Here is a 15,664-nt window from a genome sequence, read left to right on the forward strand (position 1 = left end):
ACGATGACACATTCAGGTATACAGGGAGAGAATTGCAAGCATACAAGAAAGAAATGGTGCAACACAGGCTAGTGTTAAATTATTTAACTGCTGTTACTGGAGGGTATTGCGTAACGTTAGCCACCCAATTTGGAATAAAATGTTGCACCTATGTCACCAATGATACCAGCGACCCCAAGGAGGTGATAGACCGGAGGATGGCTGAAATTCTGCAGCTAAAGTGGGAGTTTCGTAAGAACCATAATGCTTCAGTGGCTGAAGTAGGGGAAAAGATAGAAGGATGGGTTTCATGGCTGAACCCAGTGAAATGGTTCTCAGGTCTAGGGGAATGGGTCCAGGAAATGATCGCCAGCATAGGCAAATTCTTGATCCTTATACTGATTGTGATCATAATAATTGGCATATGCGTCCGGTGTGTTCCTATTCTGTTGAAATGTGAAAAATGTAAAAATAGAGTAAAACGAAAGAACGAAACTATGATGGTGGTCAGTAATGACAATATGAATACCGAGGTAAATATAGAACTGCATTACAACCCTGAACTAGGAAATACCATAATTTAATGTATTATATTTAGACATGCATAGAATGTATTATTGAAATGTTATTTTTAAAACACCTCAGATAATGTAAAGTCTAAATTCCCCTTCAAGACTGCTTTTATAAGACTGGTGCATCCCCACACCTTTCACATGATCTTCCAAGATCCACGGTGTGCGTATAATAGTAGTTTTATGTCCCCACTCAGAAACACATTATTGATGGATTAAGAACCACCTTGTGCCATCCCATAATAACACTAAATAATATGTAACTGTAAGCCTAAATTAAATTCTAATAGCAGATTGTGATAGCATGTTGTTCGTTATCAAAGGGTGGACTGTCGAAACTGTATTGGCTGAGACAAGATCAGTTTAAAATTGAATCACAGCGACACCATCTTACGACTTGCCGCAAGACGCCATTTTGCGAATGGCCGCCTAAGCACCATTTTAGATAAACTCACACTTTAGTACATGTGGCGATAATACTATTAGCATCATGCGATTGCATCCATGACCATCGCCATAAGTTACGGCGATTCACCAAAAGCCCATTTCATGACTTTACGTAGTTTGGGTGTTCTGGATAAAGTGCATATTATTATATATTGCATTTAACTAGAACAGAGCAAATGGCCACGTGATAACTAGCCTGTGTAGATAAGCTCCCTGGATAACGTCTGCTCTCACTCCAGGTGGCCCGGCTAGAATACACACCTTACATTAGCAGGCTTCCTGCAATGAAATAACTTCAAAGCCAAGAGTGTTATCTTAGGTTTGGGTCTTGTAGGTGGGCTAATTTACATCCACACAAGAGTCTGGGAGAATAAAGGGCTTTTTCTTTTGAGCCTGGGAAAGGTGGGGGCTGCTGAGAGAGGGGGCATGTGGAACTATAAGGCTCAGCATTTCACACTGCTAGGTGTTCATTTAGTAAGTGAGATTTAAGTGCACCATTCCTCATACACACATTAGTACGCACAATTGCGCTGGTAACTAATCGCATACTAGCGAATGCATAAGATCCTGTATGAAAACGCTGGTTGTTAGCTTCATGCGCACGCATCTGCCCCAAGTTAACTAGCGTCTTTACATCACACCCCGCATACTCACACATTACATATTCACACATAAGGTTTAATAAGCTTTAAAGTTAAGATTTAAGTTGGTTAAGTTAGTATAAATGCTGTGAAATAAAGATATTTGATAACTAAGGTTTTATACATGCTAAGAAAGCCGTGTTTGGGTTCGTACTGATGCGTACTCTTTCAACAGAATTCCGGTATCATCGGTGTGGAGATCGCATCATGCATTCTCAACTTATGGACCGCAGAGACTTCAAGCAACAAAATGTATATTTTGCATGGGGGCGGGAGGGCAGAGACCCCCAGTTGTTAGAGGCTGGGATGAGTCTTCTTTAACCAGCCTGTTAAACGCTCTGTAACAGGTGCTCCCCCCCTGGGAACCAATAGCATCAGCAACAAACTTCTCTATTGTCCTGTCTATTCTGGGGGGGTATAAATATGTGTGCTCAAACACTGGGTCTTTAGTCTTCTTGCTGAATGACGACGGGGTTTCTTGCTGATGCCTATAATCTGGTCTTGAAAGCGCTGCGTATGTATACTGTACTTGGGGTCTGTATAATTCCTTTGCGTCTAATTGTGTCTGGATCAATAGCTTGTAACTGACTGTACTTTTACTTGAATAATACTTTGTGCTTCGGAACCACACGTTCCAAGTCTGGAGTCTTTTATTTACTGTATGACTGCGTACGCAGATTAGCGTCATCCTTAGAGGTTTATAGGTAGGATTTTAGAAGGTACAGGCAGGTGTATATAGAGGTTCTGATCCAGTATCGTCAGTTGGGGCTCATCGAGTGAAGTCACTTACCTACTCACATGGCACATACGGCTATCGATATCTCAGCAAAGGGTGGAGTGGCCACATGCAGGGTTTTCCTGCAACTGCTTTGTGCTGAAAAATCGCTATCCGTTTTCGTGTGAGCTAAGGAAGCTGACTAGAATCCAGGGACAAGAAAGGAAAGTTTGTTTTCCTTTGTTGATAGAACCTAACGTTTAAAGGGGTTCCGCAGTATTGAGTATGTGGCTGAGTCGCAGTTTTGCGCACAGTAAAAGACGCACTTTTGAGTACGCAGCTAAAAAGTCATTATACGGTTGTGTGGTAGTCGCATTATTGTGTATGCGGCTGGTCGCACAATAGCGTATACGTACTTCCGGTTCTGCTGCCACGTGTTTAAACAAAGCCGTTGAGGTTTACATTTTTCAATTGTTATCAATATCTGGGTTAACGTTTGTTTTTCTGTGCAGGAAAAAGTGTGTAACAGTGAGTACTTGTTGGACAAGGTTAAGGGTATGGTATGATCCTACTTACCATCTGTCCCTGCTTTCCCATCATGGTGACTGATTAGTGTAATAGTCTGCAGCATTTTCCGGCCTGCACCATGGACTTACCTGTGGGACTCCTGTGTCTGCTGGAGCTGCTGCCTGCACTGTCATCTGAGGTTGTTATGGCTCTCCTGCTCCTCCTCCCTCAAGCCCTCTGGTGTGTGGCTTGTTGATCTGTAGCCCCGCTATCCTGGTGTGTGTCTTGTTGATTTGCAGCCCCGCTCTCCAAGTGCAACCTACTAGCTATGTGGAGCCTCTGGAGCCTTCAGCTGCTGCTGGTGGGCCAGCCATCCTGTATATCGGTCCCGTGGTGTTGCTGCTTTGGGCTCTCCGGCTTCCGCCTCACTTAACTGTGTGGCATCCTCATATACTGCTGCCCCACAGGGATAGTATTTCCCCTCCTGTTGACATGCTATTGGTTGCCTGTCACTATTAGCCTGCTGATCCCGAGAACTATATTGGGCTGCCAAGAGGTATTGCGTGTTGCACTTATCCCCTTGAGTCTGGCTGTTTTTACCACACCTCTGCTCCTGCTGCAATTTACACCTCAGACTTGGTGGGAAGACAATGGGGCCCATTTATCATTAATCACATTTACAATGCGATCTGGGTGCGATATTAGCGCCCATGATTGCACTGCAGAATGTGATTACATCGTCAGGATGCATTATAGTGCACCCGCAGGAACAGGGGCTCCAAAAATAGCCCCTACCTGCAATGTGCTCCGAGTGGTGCTACGTATGTGCAATCCCGCTGACCACACAGGCATAGCGCCCATTTCTGGGGAGGGTTCCGGAGGAACCCTCTGCCAGCTGAATCTGCGATGTTTAGCCCATAGGATGCAATGTGGGTACTGTGGGGGCCAATCTCTGCAATGCTTTGCATTCCGGAAATTGGTAAATATGGCAGCATCGCATAGAAGCCTTAGGGGGATGCGCCTGCTGGCGGGAATGGAGTGATTGCAGCAGGTATCAGAGATATCTGCTATGCTCCCTCTGTGATACATCTGGAGGAAACTTAATATTTGCGCTTTACCCCTGAAAACAGGTGTTTTCAGTTATTAAGTTGCAAATATCCAATGATAAACGGGCCCCAATATCACCAGGGTACTTCAACCCCGGTGTTATATACCACTATACCACCAATGCATATGCCCCGTGGTCTGCAATTGTTATATACCACTATGCCACCATGTATGTCCCCACATGGCCCTGCATTGTTTATATACCACTATGCCACCAATGCTTATGCCCCCTGGCCCTGCCATTATTACAGTATATACCACTATGCCACCAATGTGTGTCCCCACCACATGGCCCTGCATTGTTTATACCACTGTCATCATTTTTGTGCTGATTTATGTACACAGATAAATGTTTTCTAAATTCATAATTTTATTCAAATCAACTTAACACAACTATTAACTAAAAACTCAACCAACTATAAACTAAAAACTCAACCATAAATATAACACAAACAATGATCAACAATAAAATGTTCAAACATTTAAACATTAAACATATATTTACAGATGTTTCTGATTTTTATTTCCACAGAAATGAATAGCCCTCGAGAACGTCAGTTCATAAGTGGAATCTAGTCTTCATTCTAGCACCCTACACCTTTCACAATCTGTGCAGTTCCTCTTTCCTGCCTGGGGTGTCGCTCTCTGCTCTGTTGCTTCTAGCACACACTGGTCTGTATATCAGAAGTTTGTTGCATCAGTTGAGTGTGCTGGAAGCACCAAAGCAGAGAGCGACACCCCAGGCAGGAAAGAGGAACTGCACACGTTGTGACAGGTGCAGGGTGCTAGAGTGAACACTAGGAATCCTCAAGCGTTATTGCGCTCACGAGTGCCTGTGGAAGGTGAAGTCCAAGGACTATAAAAATAAACATCGCAGGGCAGTGGCGATAGATGACATGGTCACCTTTTCCCTCCCCTTCCATGATGAGGGTTGTCCAGATTGGGTGAAAAGACGCATCCAAAACCTCCGCACAGTGTATGGTAAAGAGAGGAGGAAGTAGACCGAGTTGCAGGCGTCAGGAGCAGGGACGGATGAGGTCTATAACAGTACACTCTGGTACTAGCTCCTTCTTGAATTTCTCCACGAGGTAGAGCCCCAGAGATCTTTACAAAGTCTACTTGTAGATACAGGCCCGGAAGAAGAGGCTGTACCAGTGGAGAACCCAGGGAATGAACCGGCATCTACTATGGATGTGGTAAGTGCATACAACTTCATTATCTGATACTACCCTCCTGCCAGGGTACAGCGCCCACTCCATTAAAGTAGGCCAGGTATTGCTCCCTGACCTCTTTTGCCCGCACACTCGCTACTGTCTCTCTCACTGTTGGTGTGGCGACAGAGGGCATCTCTAAACCCTCGTGTGTTTGCTCCTGCTCGTCGATGGCCATCCCCATAGTCCGCAGTTGTAAGGTATGTTTAAAAAATTGTGCAGAATTCAACAGGCCATGACGACAGAATCAATTTTGTCCACACAAAGGTTTATAGCCGTATGGAATATCCAGAACCTGCTGCACGTTATCCCAAACGTATTTTCAACTATTCGCCGGGCCCTAATTAGGCGATAATTGAAAATGCGTTCTCTCTGGTCAGTCCCATTTGTCCATACGGCTTCAATAAATGTTCATGTAGAGCAAATGCCTCGTCAGCCACGAACACATAGTTCAGGCCGTGCTTCATAACCACTGAAGATGGCAAATTGAGATGGTTGGTGGATAGTCTGTTATAAAATTCCGTATTTTTGAAAGATCCACAATCTGAAGCACGGCCACATAAATAAATTCATAGTTGGCATTGACCACCGCCATCAGCACGATACTGTGAAAACTCTTTTGAACACGTCGTATGTAAAATTTCAAGGGAAATCTTATAAGACATGTTGTACATCTTTTTATCGCACCGTGTATGGGCCGCATTGCCCTTCAACTCTGCTGGGTTTTTTTCTTGTGGAGACTATTCTGTGGAACGTTACCCTGCCTCTTGAGTGAGACGTACCCTGGCTGAGACCTGGACACATCTCTCCTTCCGTACACAGCATTTTCCCTGCTGAGAGGATCAAACAGGCTGTACTGCATTAGTGGTACCCATAGAGAACATATTACTGTGTTTATTGCCTTCTGTGATTATTGTATTGTAATGTTGCAAAACCCTTTATACTTTACTGTTTATAGCATTGATTTTGCTCATTGAACTTCTTATTCTGTACTCTAGCTATTCATTTACATGCCAAAGCACTATTGTTGCTGTAGCTTCAATGCCACCTAGTGGTTTCATTTTATTGTCTGACTAAATTGCATCATTTTAGCTTTATAGCATCATTTATAACTGTTACCAGACAGCTTTTCTGATTTCCTTCTGGGAGAGACTGCTATCCAGGTTTTGTTCCTTTTCCAATCAACAGAGGGGAAACATAGAAACGATGATTAAAAACAGTGAACACTTTAATTCTGCCTTCGAATAGTAATGGTGGTTATGCTGATCATTTATATAGTGGCGGCAGAGCTGCTAGAACTATTGCTACCTGAATTTAATAAATGATTTGACCGTCTATTGTCCTCCCTTGACCTTGCCCTGACCCCTTTCTCTGACCATGCCACCAGCTATGATACCCAGAATTTATTCTGTCTGGCCCAGACCTAGTATTTACTAGCTATGTCCCTGATTGTACTGACTTGTACCCACTGCTATATTGTCACCATCTCCCCCTTGCCGTGCTAATTTAGGACTTGTGGAGGTTTCTGGGGAAGGCACTCTCCAACTTGTTTATTCCCACTTTACCCAAGGTATCAGCCCTACATTGTGGGTTGGATACATTGGATACTCACGGAAGGGCAGTTATAGAGGTGGTTGTCTTGTCCATGCACCATTTTTAGATTGCCCTGCCAACGGCAAGGCTCTGCACCTGTACAAACGGATGTGGTACTTCCTTATTATAGAGCACAAACTTCTTATCTCCCGAGTCCTTTTAGTTACACACCCTTAACTGCCTACTTGGTCTCTCCATAACTCAAGACTTTAGTTTGCACTTTGTTTTAGTCTCACGTTTTGCTTCCCTTTAAGTGTTTTCCCTATACACATAGCGGCTGCTCATCACAGACTTATGCTGCGTACACACAGTACGACAGCAACGATCAGATAATGATCAGACGATCGTTGTCTGATCATTCTGCATGTGCTGGATCGAGCATGCAGCAGACCCGCCACTACTATAACGACCCAGTCCCTATAGTAAACAGGCTAATGTGGTTGATATGGTCTGCCTGCTTGCACAGACGACGGTAGTTCGTCGTCAACTACCATACATGGACATGCATCGTCTATCGTATGGTCGTTAGCAGGGCCCAGAAACTGTCAGATTTTAACGACAGGATCGTTATCGTTGAAATCTGACATGTTATCGTACTGTGTGTACGGGCCATTACACTCCTTTTCCTCTGAACCATGTCAATCACACTCACCCAATTTGCCTCTTTGTAACTTTTTCCTACTGTCTAGTATTTGATATCCTATATTTGTTCTACTATTACATTTTAGCCTATCATGCCTCTATAGCTAACTGGAATATACAATTTACCTTTCTGCTTATTCTGGGCATACACTATACAATTATCAGTCAGATATCTGTCCAATCTGGCATGTTGGAATGAAAACCTGGTAATGTATGGGAGCAAATGACAATCGTCCATTTGCTCACAAACACTGGAAAACAGACAAAAATGGTTGTTCAGACAAATTGGTAAAAACACACAAATTTAACCAATTTGAACAATTGTTTTTTGTCAGTTTTTCAGTGTTTAAAACCATATGATCGACTGTCATTTGCTCCCATACATTATCAGGTTTTCATTCCAACCAGCCAGATTGGACAGATATCTGACAAATAATTTTATAGTATATGCCCAGCATTAGGCTTCTCTGTTATATTCACCTAAACATCTCAATTTTTACGTAATTCTACTATTCACTGCGAACTCTACTCCTTTTCTTCTGCGCCCTCTCAGTCACATTCACCTGAATTCTCCCTTTGTCATTTTTCTCATACTGGCCAAAAGTTGATGTCCTTCCTTTGTTCTACTGCTACATTATGGCCTATCATGCCACTATGGCACATCGGAATATACAACCAACCTTTCTGTTGAGACCTTTCCACAATATTCACCTAATTATATTAATTTCTACGTACTTTTACTATTGAGTTAGTCTTCCTTTTCTTACCCAGTTATGTTTCCCTTTTGTTTGATTGATTCTATTTTTTTTTTTGTTCCCCATAATATACCAATATTATTGAGACCCCCTTACTGTAATGTTTTGCATTTTCTCTCCTCAAGTTGGTAAATTTATATTTGATTTACATTTTTTTTGTTTGCTCAAGATTTTCCTGACACTCTCTGAACTCCACTCTCCAGAAATGGTTATGTTTGTTTGGATGAGAAAATTTAGAAACATGGTGGAAGCATTGACATTAAGTTGAATTTTGGTTAATGCTATGACTGTGGATATTGATTATTTTGTGCTTATCTCAATTACCACCTGATTCATTTATCGCCATTATTTGTGCAGCATTTTTTTTATGTTATTCTGCTTATCTTTGCTCCCAGAAGTACCTTTGTATTCATGTTCCCAATTTTTGTATCTCAGTCTCATTCCTCATGATTATTTTTTACTATTGTATCATTATGTACAATAAAAAGGATTTTATTATTTTTTTTTAAATAGTGTCATTCATTTTTGTGGAAAGGATCGATATGAGCAACTATATATTATGTGTTCCACAGAAAGTTGGTTATACACTTGCCTTTAATAAAAAAAATAATTCAGGAAACTGGGGACTTGCACATAACAATTATAATTTCCAAATATTAATATAAAATTTATCAAAGCTTGAAGAGAGATAAAGTGGAGAGAGATAAAGTACCAACCAATCAGCTCCTGTCATTTTTCAAACAGCCTGTAACATGACAGTTAGAAGCTAGTTGGTTGGTACTTTATCTCTCTCCAAGGCTTAGGGGTCTATTTACTGAGCCTTAGGGCCTGATTCAGACCCGGTCGCTAAGTTGCGCTCGCTCGCTTTCAGCGATGGTTGCCTGTCTGCGCATGTGTATGCATCGCAGTGCTCGAACCAGTCACTGTGACGGGGAAGCGATCGCTCGTAGCCCACAGACGGGCCGCTACTTTGAGTGACAGAATGTGCCGTTTGTGTTTGGTAACGCTGGAAGGTGCTTGTGAACGGAGGAGTGGTGCTGCAAACGCAGACGTGTCTGACCGTCAAAACGGAGTTTAATGGGAGTGCTTAATTAGCAAAGTAGCGTCATTGTACACGTGACTTGGGTGTATTTCAGGCTGAACTGATCACACTGTTGTGGTGGGGTAAGGTCTACCACAAGAGCTGCGTGCAGCAATAAAGCCATTCGATGTACTCGATTAATCACTCACTTCCTGGAGATGACGTGTGCTACGAGTGAGAGATGGGTGGCTTTATACTACAGCGTGCGTTCGCTCTGCCATCGCACTGTAAGACAGAGGGCGTCTTTCAGCCAGACAGTGCGATCGATTATTTGCATACCAGGCCTCATTTTTGCTGCAAAAGAGACCAGCATAACGACCGGGTCTGAATTAGGCCCTTAGATGGAGGTAAAGTGAACGGAGATAAAGTACCAGCCAAACGGCTACTAACTGCCATGTCACAGGTTGTGTTTGAAAAATGACAGGAGCAGGTTGGTTGGTACTTCATCTCTGTCCACTTTATCTCCAAGTTTTGTTAAATCTCCCCCATGTTTCAGCATTCTGCAGGTCACTGCCCTGTTACTAGTAGATAGATACTGAAATATAATTATTTCTCATACACACATGGACAATGATAACATTCTAAAAAAAAGTTACTTTAGAACAGTTTGGATGACAGGTGACTAGGTGAACTCCCTTTCACCATGAGTTATGGAGGATGTGGTTCCTATTTGTTATGGATCTGGGTCTACCTTCCATTCTAACTCCTCACTTGATAACGGTTTTGGAAATTTATACTTACTGATATTTTACTTGTACTTTTTCTATGTATATTCATGCTTCAATAAATACAATTGTTTGAAAAACGCAGCAGCTCCGTAGATAGGCCAAAGAGTGATCTTACATGGAACAGCAAGCCGTGCATCCTATTACATAACGTGACTGACACTGACTCAGCACCCGCCGCCGACCCCGGGGGAATGATGATGATGACGTCACAGACTCGCTGCCCGTCACGCGGCTGAGCAGCCGCCCGTCATACTGTCACGTGCCCGGCTGGGAATCTCCCGGCTCAGAGGGCGGGCACCGGGGAGGTCATGTGACGCCGGGGCTCGGCGGTGACGGTGAGCGGAATAGTACGGGAAGGAAGCAGCGCTGCGAGGACAGTTCGCCTGGGGAGAACAGGTGAGGAGCCTCCGCCTGTCCTGTCACCGTGTATCCCTATATGTGTATATGCCTGCTCAGCCCTCTCTCTTCCTGCGTCACCTGTCACCCCAGCACTACCTGCTGCCTCTCTGCCTGTATATGCCACCTATCACCCCAGTGTCCTGTACTTCACCTGATCTACACTTGAGCTGTGTAATCTTGTTTGTATTATCCGCCGTCCCAATAAATGAAGTACTATTTACCTATATTTGTCCCCTGGTAACCCCAAAGTTTCTGCACCCATGCTATCAGCATGTTACACCCAACATGTATGTTTAACGCCCCAAAGCTGTTTGTCACTCTCAGTACCTGCACCTGTCATGTATTATATACTGCATCCTGCAACCCCGGTAATACTTATTTTCTTTCTCCCCTCAGTCTAATAAATAACCTCTGTGACTTTGTCACCCTTATAATACTTAGGTTACCTGCACCTTCTCTACCTGTGTACGTTTTTGCTCACCACTATATAAAATACAAATGTGTAAACAAAACATTGTTTTTAGGCTTCTGATTTTATAACGTGTGAAAGACCAAGGCACGTAGATTGTAATTTGCATTACGAATAGTATTCCAATTAATATATCAGATAAAACCTAGAATTTTACTTCTCTCAGTTGATGGCATCAGGATACATATAAGACTGAAGCCAATTGAACATCAAAGATATATTGTAATAATTCACTGTGACTCTTGGTACAGGAAGTAAAAACAGAGACCAGTGACGGTGTAATATTGTTAAAAAGATCACCATACCCAAAGGGAATAAATACAAGTACATAACATAATGCTAAAATAACTTACAGTACATTCTATGGTGGAGATATTCGGTGTGGCTCTCCTCTGCCCCTGAAGATCCAGAACTGCATCGAGTTAGGACTGTTACACAATTTGCAGAGTACAGTAGATGATACAAACAAAATGTTTCTGTATTGTAGTACATCCCAGAGTTGTTCTGCTGTATCTTCTACATTACAACCTGTTTCATGGTCCTAATGCTGCCTCCTTTCTGCAGATACATACATATGGTTCTCAATCTTCAGGGTCCGAAAAGAGACACTGTCTGGTCATTAAGGAAAAGCCCAATATTTCCAACAAATGTTCATAAAGAAATCTACTCTTTTTTTTATTTGTAATACAGTGTATTAAATTGATTTTGGGGAATGAAAAACCTTTTTAATAATATTTTTTTACTCCTGTTCCCTATTTTAACTTCCTATGTGCCTCATCTATGAGACTTCATCTGAGAGGATATACTGCTGCAGTACATCTCTCTTATGATTTGTCATATACAAAACACATCAGTGTTCTGCCATATCTTCTGCTTTACAAACTGTCTAATGGTCCTACTACGAAATCCAGTCACATTGCCGACATTCATAATCCAAATGTTGACACTAGAATGTTGACATGGTGTAACATGTAGACTTCTTCAAAAGTTGCCATGTTCACAATGTCGCCATCTGAAATATCAACATTCTCAGAATGCTGATGGTTAGGTTTAGGCACTAGGGGGAGAGTTTAGGGATAGGCAGAAAATGCTCACCCAAAACGCCACCCTGTCAGGCATCAGAGCCGGCAGTGACTGTCACATGACTGCCGGAAGCCCCACTGGAGCCGCTGCAGCCACCTGGACCATGTAATTGACTGCTGGGCCACCAGGAACATTATGTCGATATGCTGTCATGTCAACGTCATCCGAGTAGACATGATGAATATCGACATGGTCAAACAACTGTTGACTAACCTACAACACCTCCTGCTTCATCCTTTCTGCAGCTTCATATGGTTTGGGATCTTCAGAGCTGAGAAGAATCTCACCCAGGTCATTAAGGATGGGAACAATATCCTCTTCCTATGTTCATAATTTTACTTTTTTGTACCATGATGATGAATCGCAGTGAACTATACACCATATACTTTTGATGTTTTGTTTCATGAGACTTGAGAGTGCCACAGAGGCTATCATCTCGGATAATCTAAAGAAGTAGTTTTGTGAGCCCCATTTTGTGTATCAAGAGCTATATTGGGTGTTATAAACTGCCTCTTCTAGTCAGTGTCCATGTGCTTTATGTTATGATTCCATCGCCCAAAGAAACCTGGCAATAGTACCACCTGAATAGTGTCTATGGGAAACCCTGAGAGGTTGGGGACCGGTACAAGTGTCCCCTTTGTTCCCTCCCTGTTGCCGGGCATGGGTCTACATACCTAATTTTTCGCACAGATAGGGCTATGCTGCGTAGCTGTTCCTCTCTTTACAGCTCAAAGTGGTATCAAGGTTCCACCTCAACCAGGACCAGGCCCACCAAGAACCGCGGCGGGCCCAGGTAACAGGGGGTGTGGCCTAATTGCGGGAGGCATGGCCACGCCCCCTTCAGGGAAAAAAACAAGATTTTCAGCGCCGCTGCTCGCTGGCGAGGGGGGTGCTCTGAGCCCCCTCAGCCCGGTGCAAAGCCAGTGTGATCACTCCCCCCCCACAGGCATAGGAGACTGCTGTGGCTGCTGTTCAGTAGCCACGAGCAGTCTCCCACTGCAGCTCAGCACACGCTGTGTGCTGGGCTGCTGTGAGGGAGGGGGGTGCGGTGCCGGGCCCTCAGGAAGCCCGGGCCTGGGTAATTGGTACCCGCTCCCGCCCCCTCTCAGCGACCCTGACCAGGACATTATCATTCATGATTTGGGGCTGAATCAGTCATTTGGTACTGACCAATTTCTGCGCCTCTTAAGCTGGGTGCACACTTACCCAACAGAGTAGCTGACCAAGCTGCCAATCTGGTATACACTATAACTATACACTTACCAGTCGGCCGCTCGATATGTCTGGCAGACATCACAACTGGGAGGGTGTTTAAATTTACCTCTCTAGTTGTGATGTCAGTGTCGGTAGTCCTTACAGCCAGTGCGGCTGCGTAATTTGCATATTTGTGTGGTACCACTATGTATGGATACGTTCACCTCTGAATCATGCCTATTATGCTACACTCTAGGGCCGCCAGTAAGTCACGTTATGCAACACTCTAGTACCTCCATTAGTTTACATTATGCCACACTGTAGTGCTACCAGTAGGCCACGTTATGCCACACTGTAGTGCCACCAGTAGGTCACATTATGTCACACTGTAGTGCCACCAGTAGGTCACATTATGCCACACTGTAGTGCTGCCAGTAGGTCATTATGCTGCACTGTAGTGCCTGCAGTTGGTCATGTTATGCCACACTGTAGTTCCCCTCCCAGTAGATCACATTATGCCACACTGTAGTGCCCTACCAGTAGTTTACATTTTACTACACTGTATTGCCCTCCCAGTAGTTCCCTCCCTCCCATAGGTCACATTATGCCACACTGTATAGCCTCCAGTAGGTTACATTATGTAACACTGTAATGCCCCCAGTCAGATTACAGTGCACTATACTTTACCATTTCTATGTCACTGCCAGAGCCACCCCATAGAAGGGCATCTGGCCATCCCATCCCACCCCCACACCCATAGAGGTTTTTGTTTTTTTTAACTGACAAATTTGTTTTAATTACCTGCCCAATGATCAGTCCCATTAGGGCAACTACCCATCTAGAAAGTTTGCTCCTGATCATTCGTAACAGCTCCTCCTAGTGATCTATTAGTTACTATTTTCAGATAATATACTGATGCTTATTTGTTCTTCTTTGATGAGCATAGAGCAGGAATTCTTATTCTTAAGTGTATGTAAAACAGTCCATGAGTACAAGTCATATTTTTGGGGGAAATTACAAATTTGGAACAAAGCACAGGGAAACAAAGAGGGGGGATGTAGGTTAGGATATCCAAGGCTAGTTTTGTGATATTACATCTTTGGGGGGGGGGGATACTCAGTTAAGCAATGGAACCTTGTGGTTGACTACATGTCCACCTTTCGAGTTTAAAAGAGCATATGGGCAGCCATACTTTACACAATACATTTTGAGAAGGAACATCCAAGTTCCATAATATGCTAGATGTTGCATCCAGGTTATTACATACTGCATCATTAATTAGGTAGATAAGATGTTAACATTAATCATCATGCCTAGACTACTGCAATGCTCTCTATCTTGGGCTCCCAGCAAAAGAATTGCACCGCTTGCAGATGGTACAAAATGCAGCTGCCAGGCTATTAACCAACCAGCCACATATCACCCATTCTGTACTCCCTTCACTGGATGCCTGTAAGATGGCAAATTGTTTTCAAGATTGGCTTACTGACTTTCAAAGCTCTACATGCCCAGGGCCCAAGGTACTTGAAGCAGCTTCTGATCCCTTACTGTCCCACTGTATTACTGCGATTTGTTGACGAAGGACTATTAACAGTACCTAGAACCTCCCGGAATACATTTGGGGTCGAGCTTTCAGCTTTGTGGCTCCGTCTTTATGGAACTTACTTCCTCACACAGTTCGAGAAACCTTCACTATAGAGTCTTTCAAAAATTGATTGAAGACTTCCTGTTTGCCCAAGCATTTCACTAATGTTCCTTGTTAAGCTTGTTTTGTATTTTGTCATCAATCATATTAGGAGAAACTTGCTATATAAATAACTTATTAATAATAATAATTAGCATAGACTCATAAGAATTGCAGCATAGTTGTGTGTAAAAGTGTGTGCCTATGTATATATAATGTATATGGTATGATAGGGAAAGGATAGTTGTGTGGAAATGGCAGCTGCATCACCCCATCCAGTCACTGCCTAGACAAGACTGTCCCTCAAAACTCAGCATTAGAGCAAGGAGACTTGTGAGGAAAGCCACAGAGAGGCCAATTATCACCTTGAATGAGCTACAGAGTTCAGTGGCTGAGACTAGAGTGAAGGTGTTTCATTGGGGGTTGGGTATGAAATCCCGGCTGTCGGGATTCTGCTGTTCAGAATACCGACAGCTGCATTTCGACAGACAGAATCCCGACACCCATAGGAACGCACGGTGAGTAGTTTCCTAACCCTCCCTCCCCGGTACCTAACCCTAACCTCCTCCCCCTCCCCGCACCCTAAACCTAACACCCCCTCCCGGGTGCCTAACCCTAACCCTTCCCCTAGTGCCTAACCCCGCACCCTAACCTACCTCTAACACCCCGATACTTACCTTCAGGATGCCGACGGTCAGGATACTGGTGCCGGGATCCCGACCTGTCGGGATTTCGGTGCCGGTATTTAGATCATCGGCATGCCGGGATGCCGAGTACATCCCTGTTCATTCAACCATATTAAGAGCTCTGCATACAACTTGCCGGTATGGAAGGAGGACTAGAAGGAAGCTAGTACT

General features: G+C 43.7%; 1 protein-coding gene and 1 long non-coding RNA gene across 3 annotated transcripts in view; one reads left to right on the forward strand and one right to left on the reverse strand.

Moving 5' to 3' along the window:
* Positions 1-11,296, reverse strand: part of LOC148529204 (uncharacterized) — a 36,539-nt gene extending 25,243 nt beyond the window's left edge. The window contains exon 1 of one of the 2 annotated variants that reach the window (XR_015877833.1): positions 11,200-11,296. This is a non-coding gene — a long non-coding RNA (uncharacterized LOC148529204). Of the gene's footprint in view, positions 1-9,991; positions 10,369-11,199 lie in introns of those variants that run through there. The other variant, XR_015877832.1, reaches the window with a different exon arrangement.
* Positions 10,178-15,664, forward strand: part of OPTN (optineurin) — a 73,012-nt gene continuing 67,525 nt past the window's right edge. Inside the window, exon 1 of the mRNA XM_088468769.1 lies at positions 10,178-10,374. The gene's annotated coding sequence lies outside the window, so the exon portion shown is untranslated. The remainder of the gene's footprint in view (positions 10,375-15,664) is intronic.

Source organism: Taudactylus pleione, unplaced genomic scaffold, assembly GCF_031769625.1.
Source record: "Taudactylus pleione unplaced genomic scaffold, aTauple2 ptg000086l, whole genome shotgun sequence".
In the NCBI taxonomy this organism is placed as follows: Eukaryota; Metazoa; Chordata; class Amphibia; order Anura; family Myobatrachidae; genus Taudactylus; species Taudactylus pleione.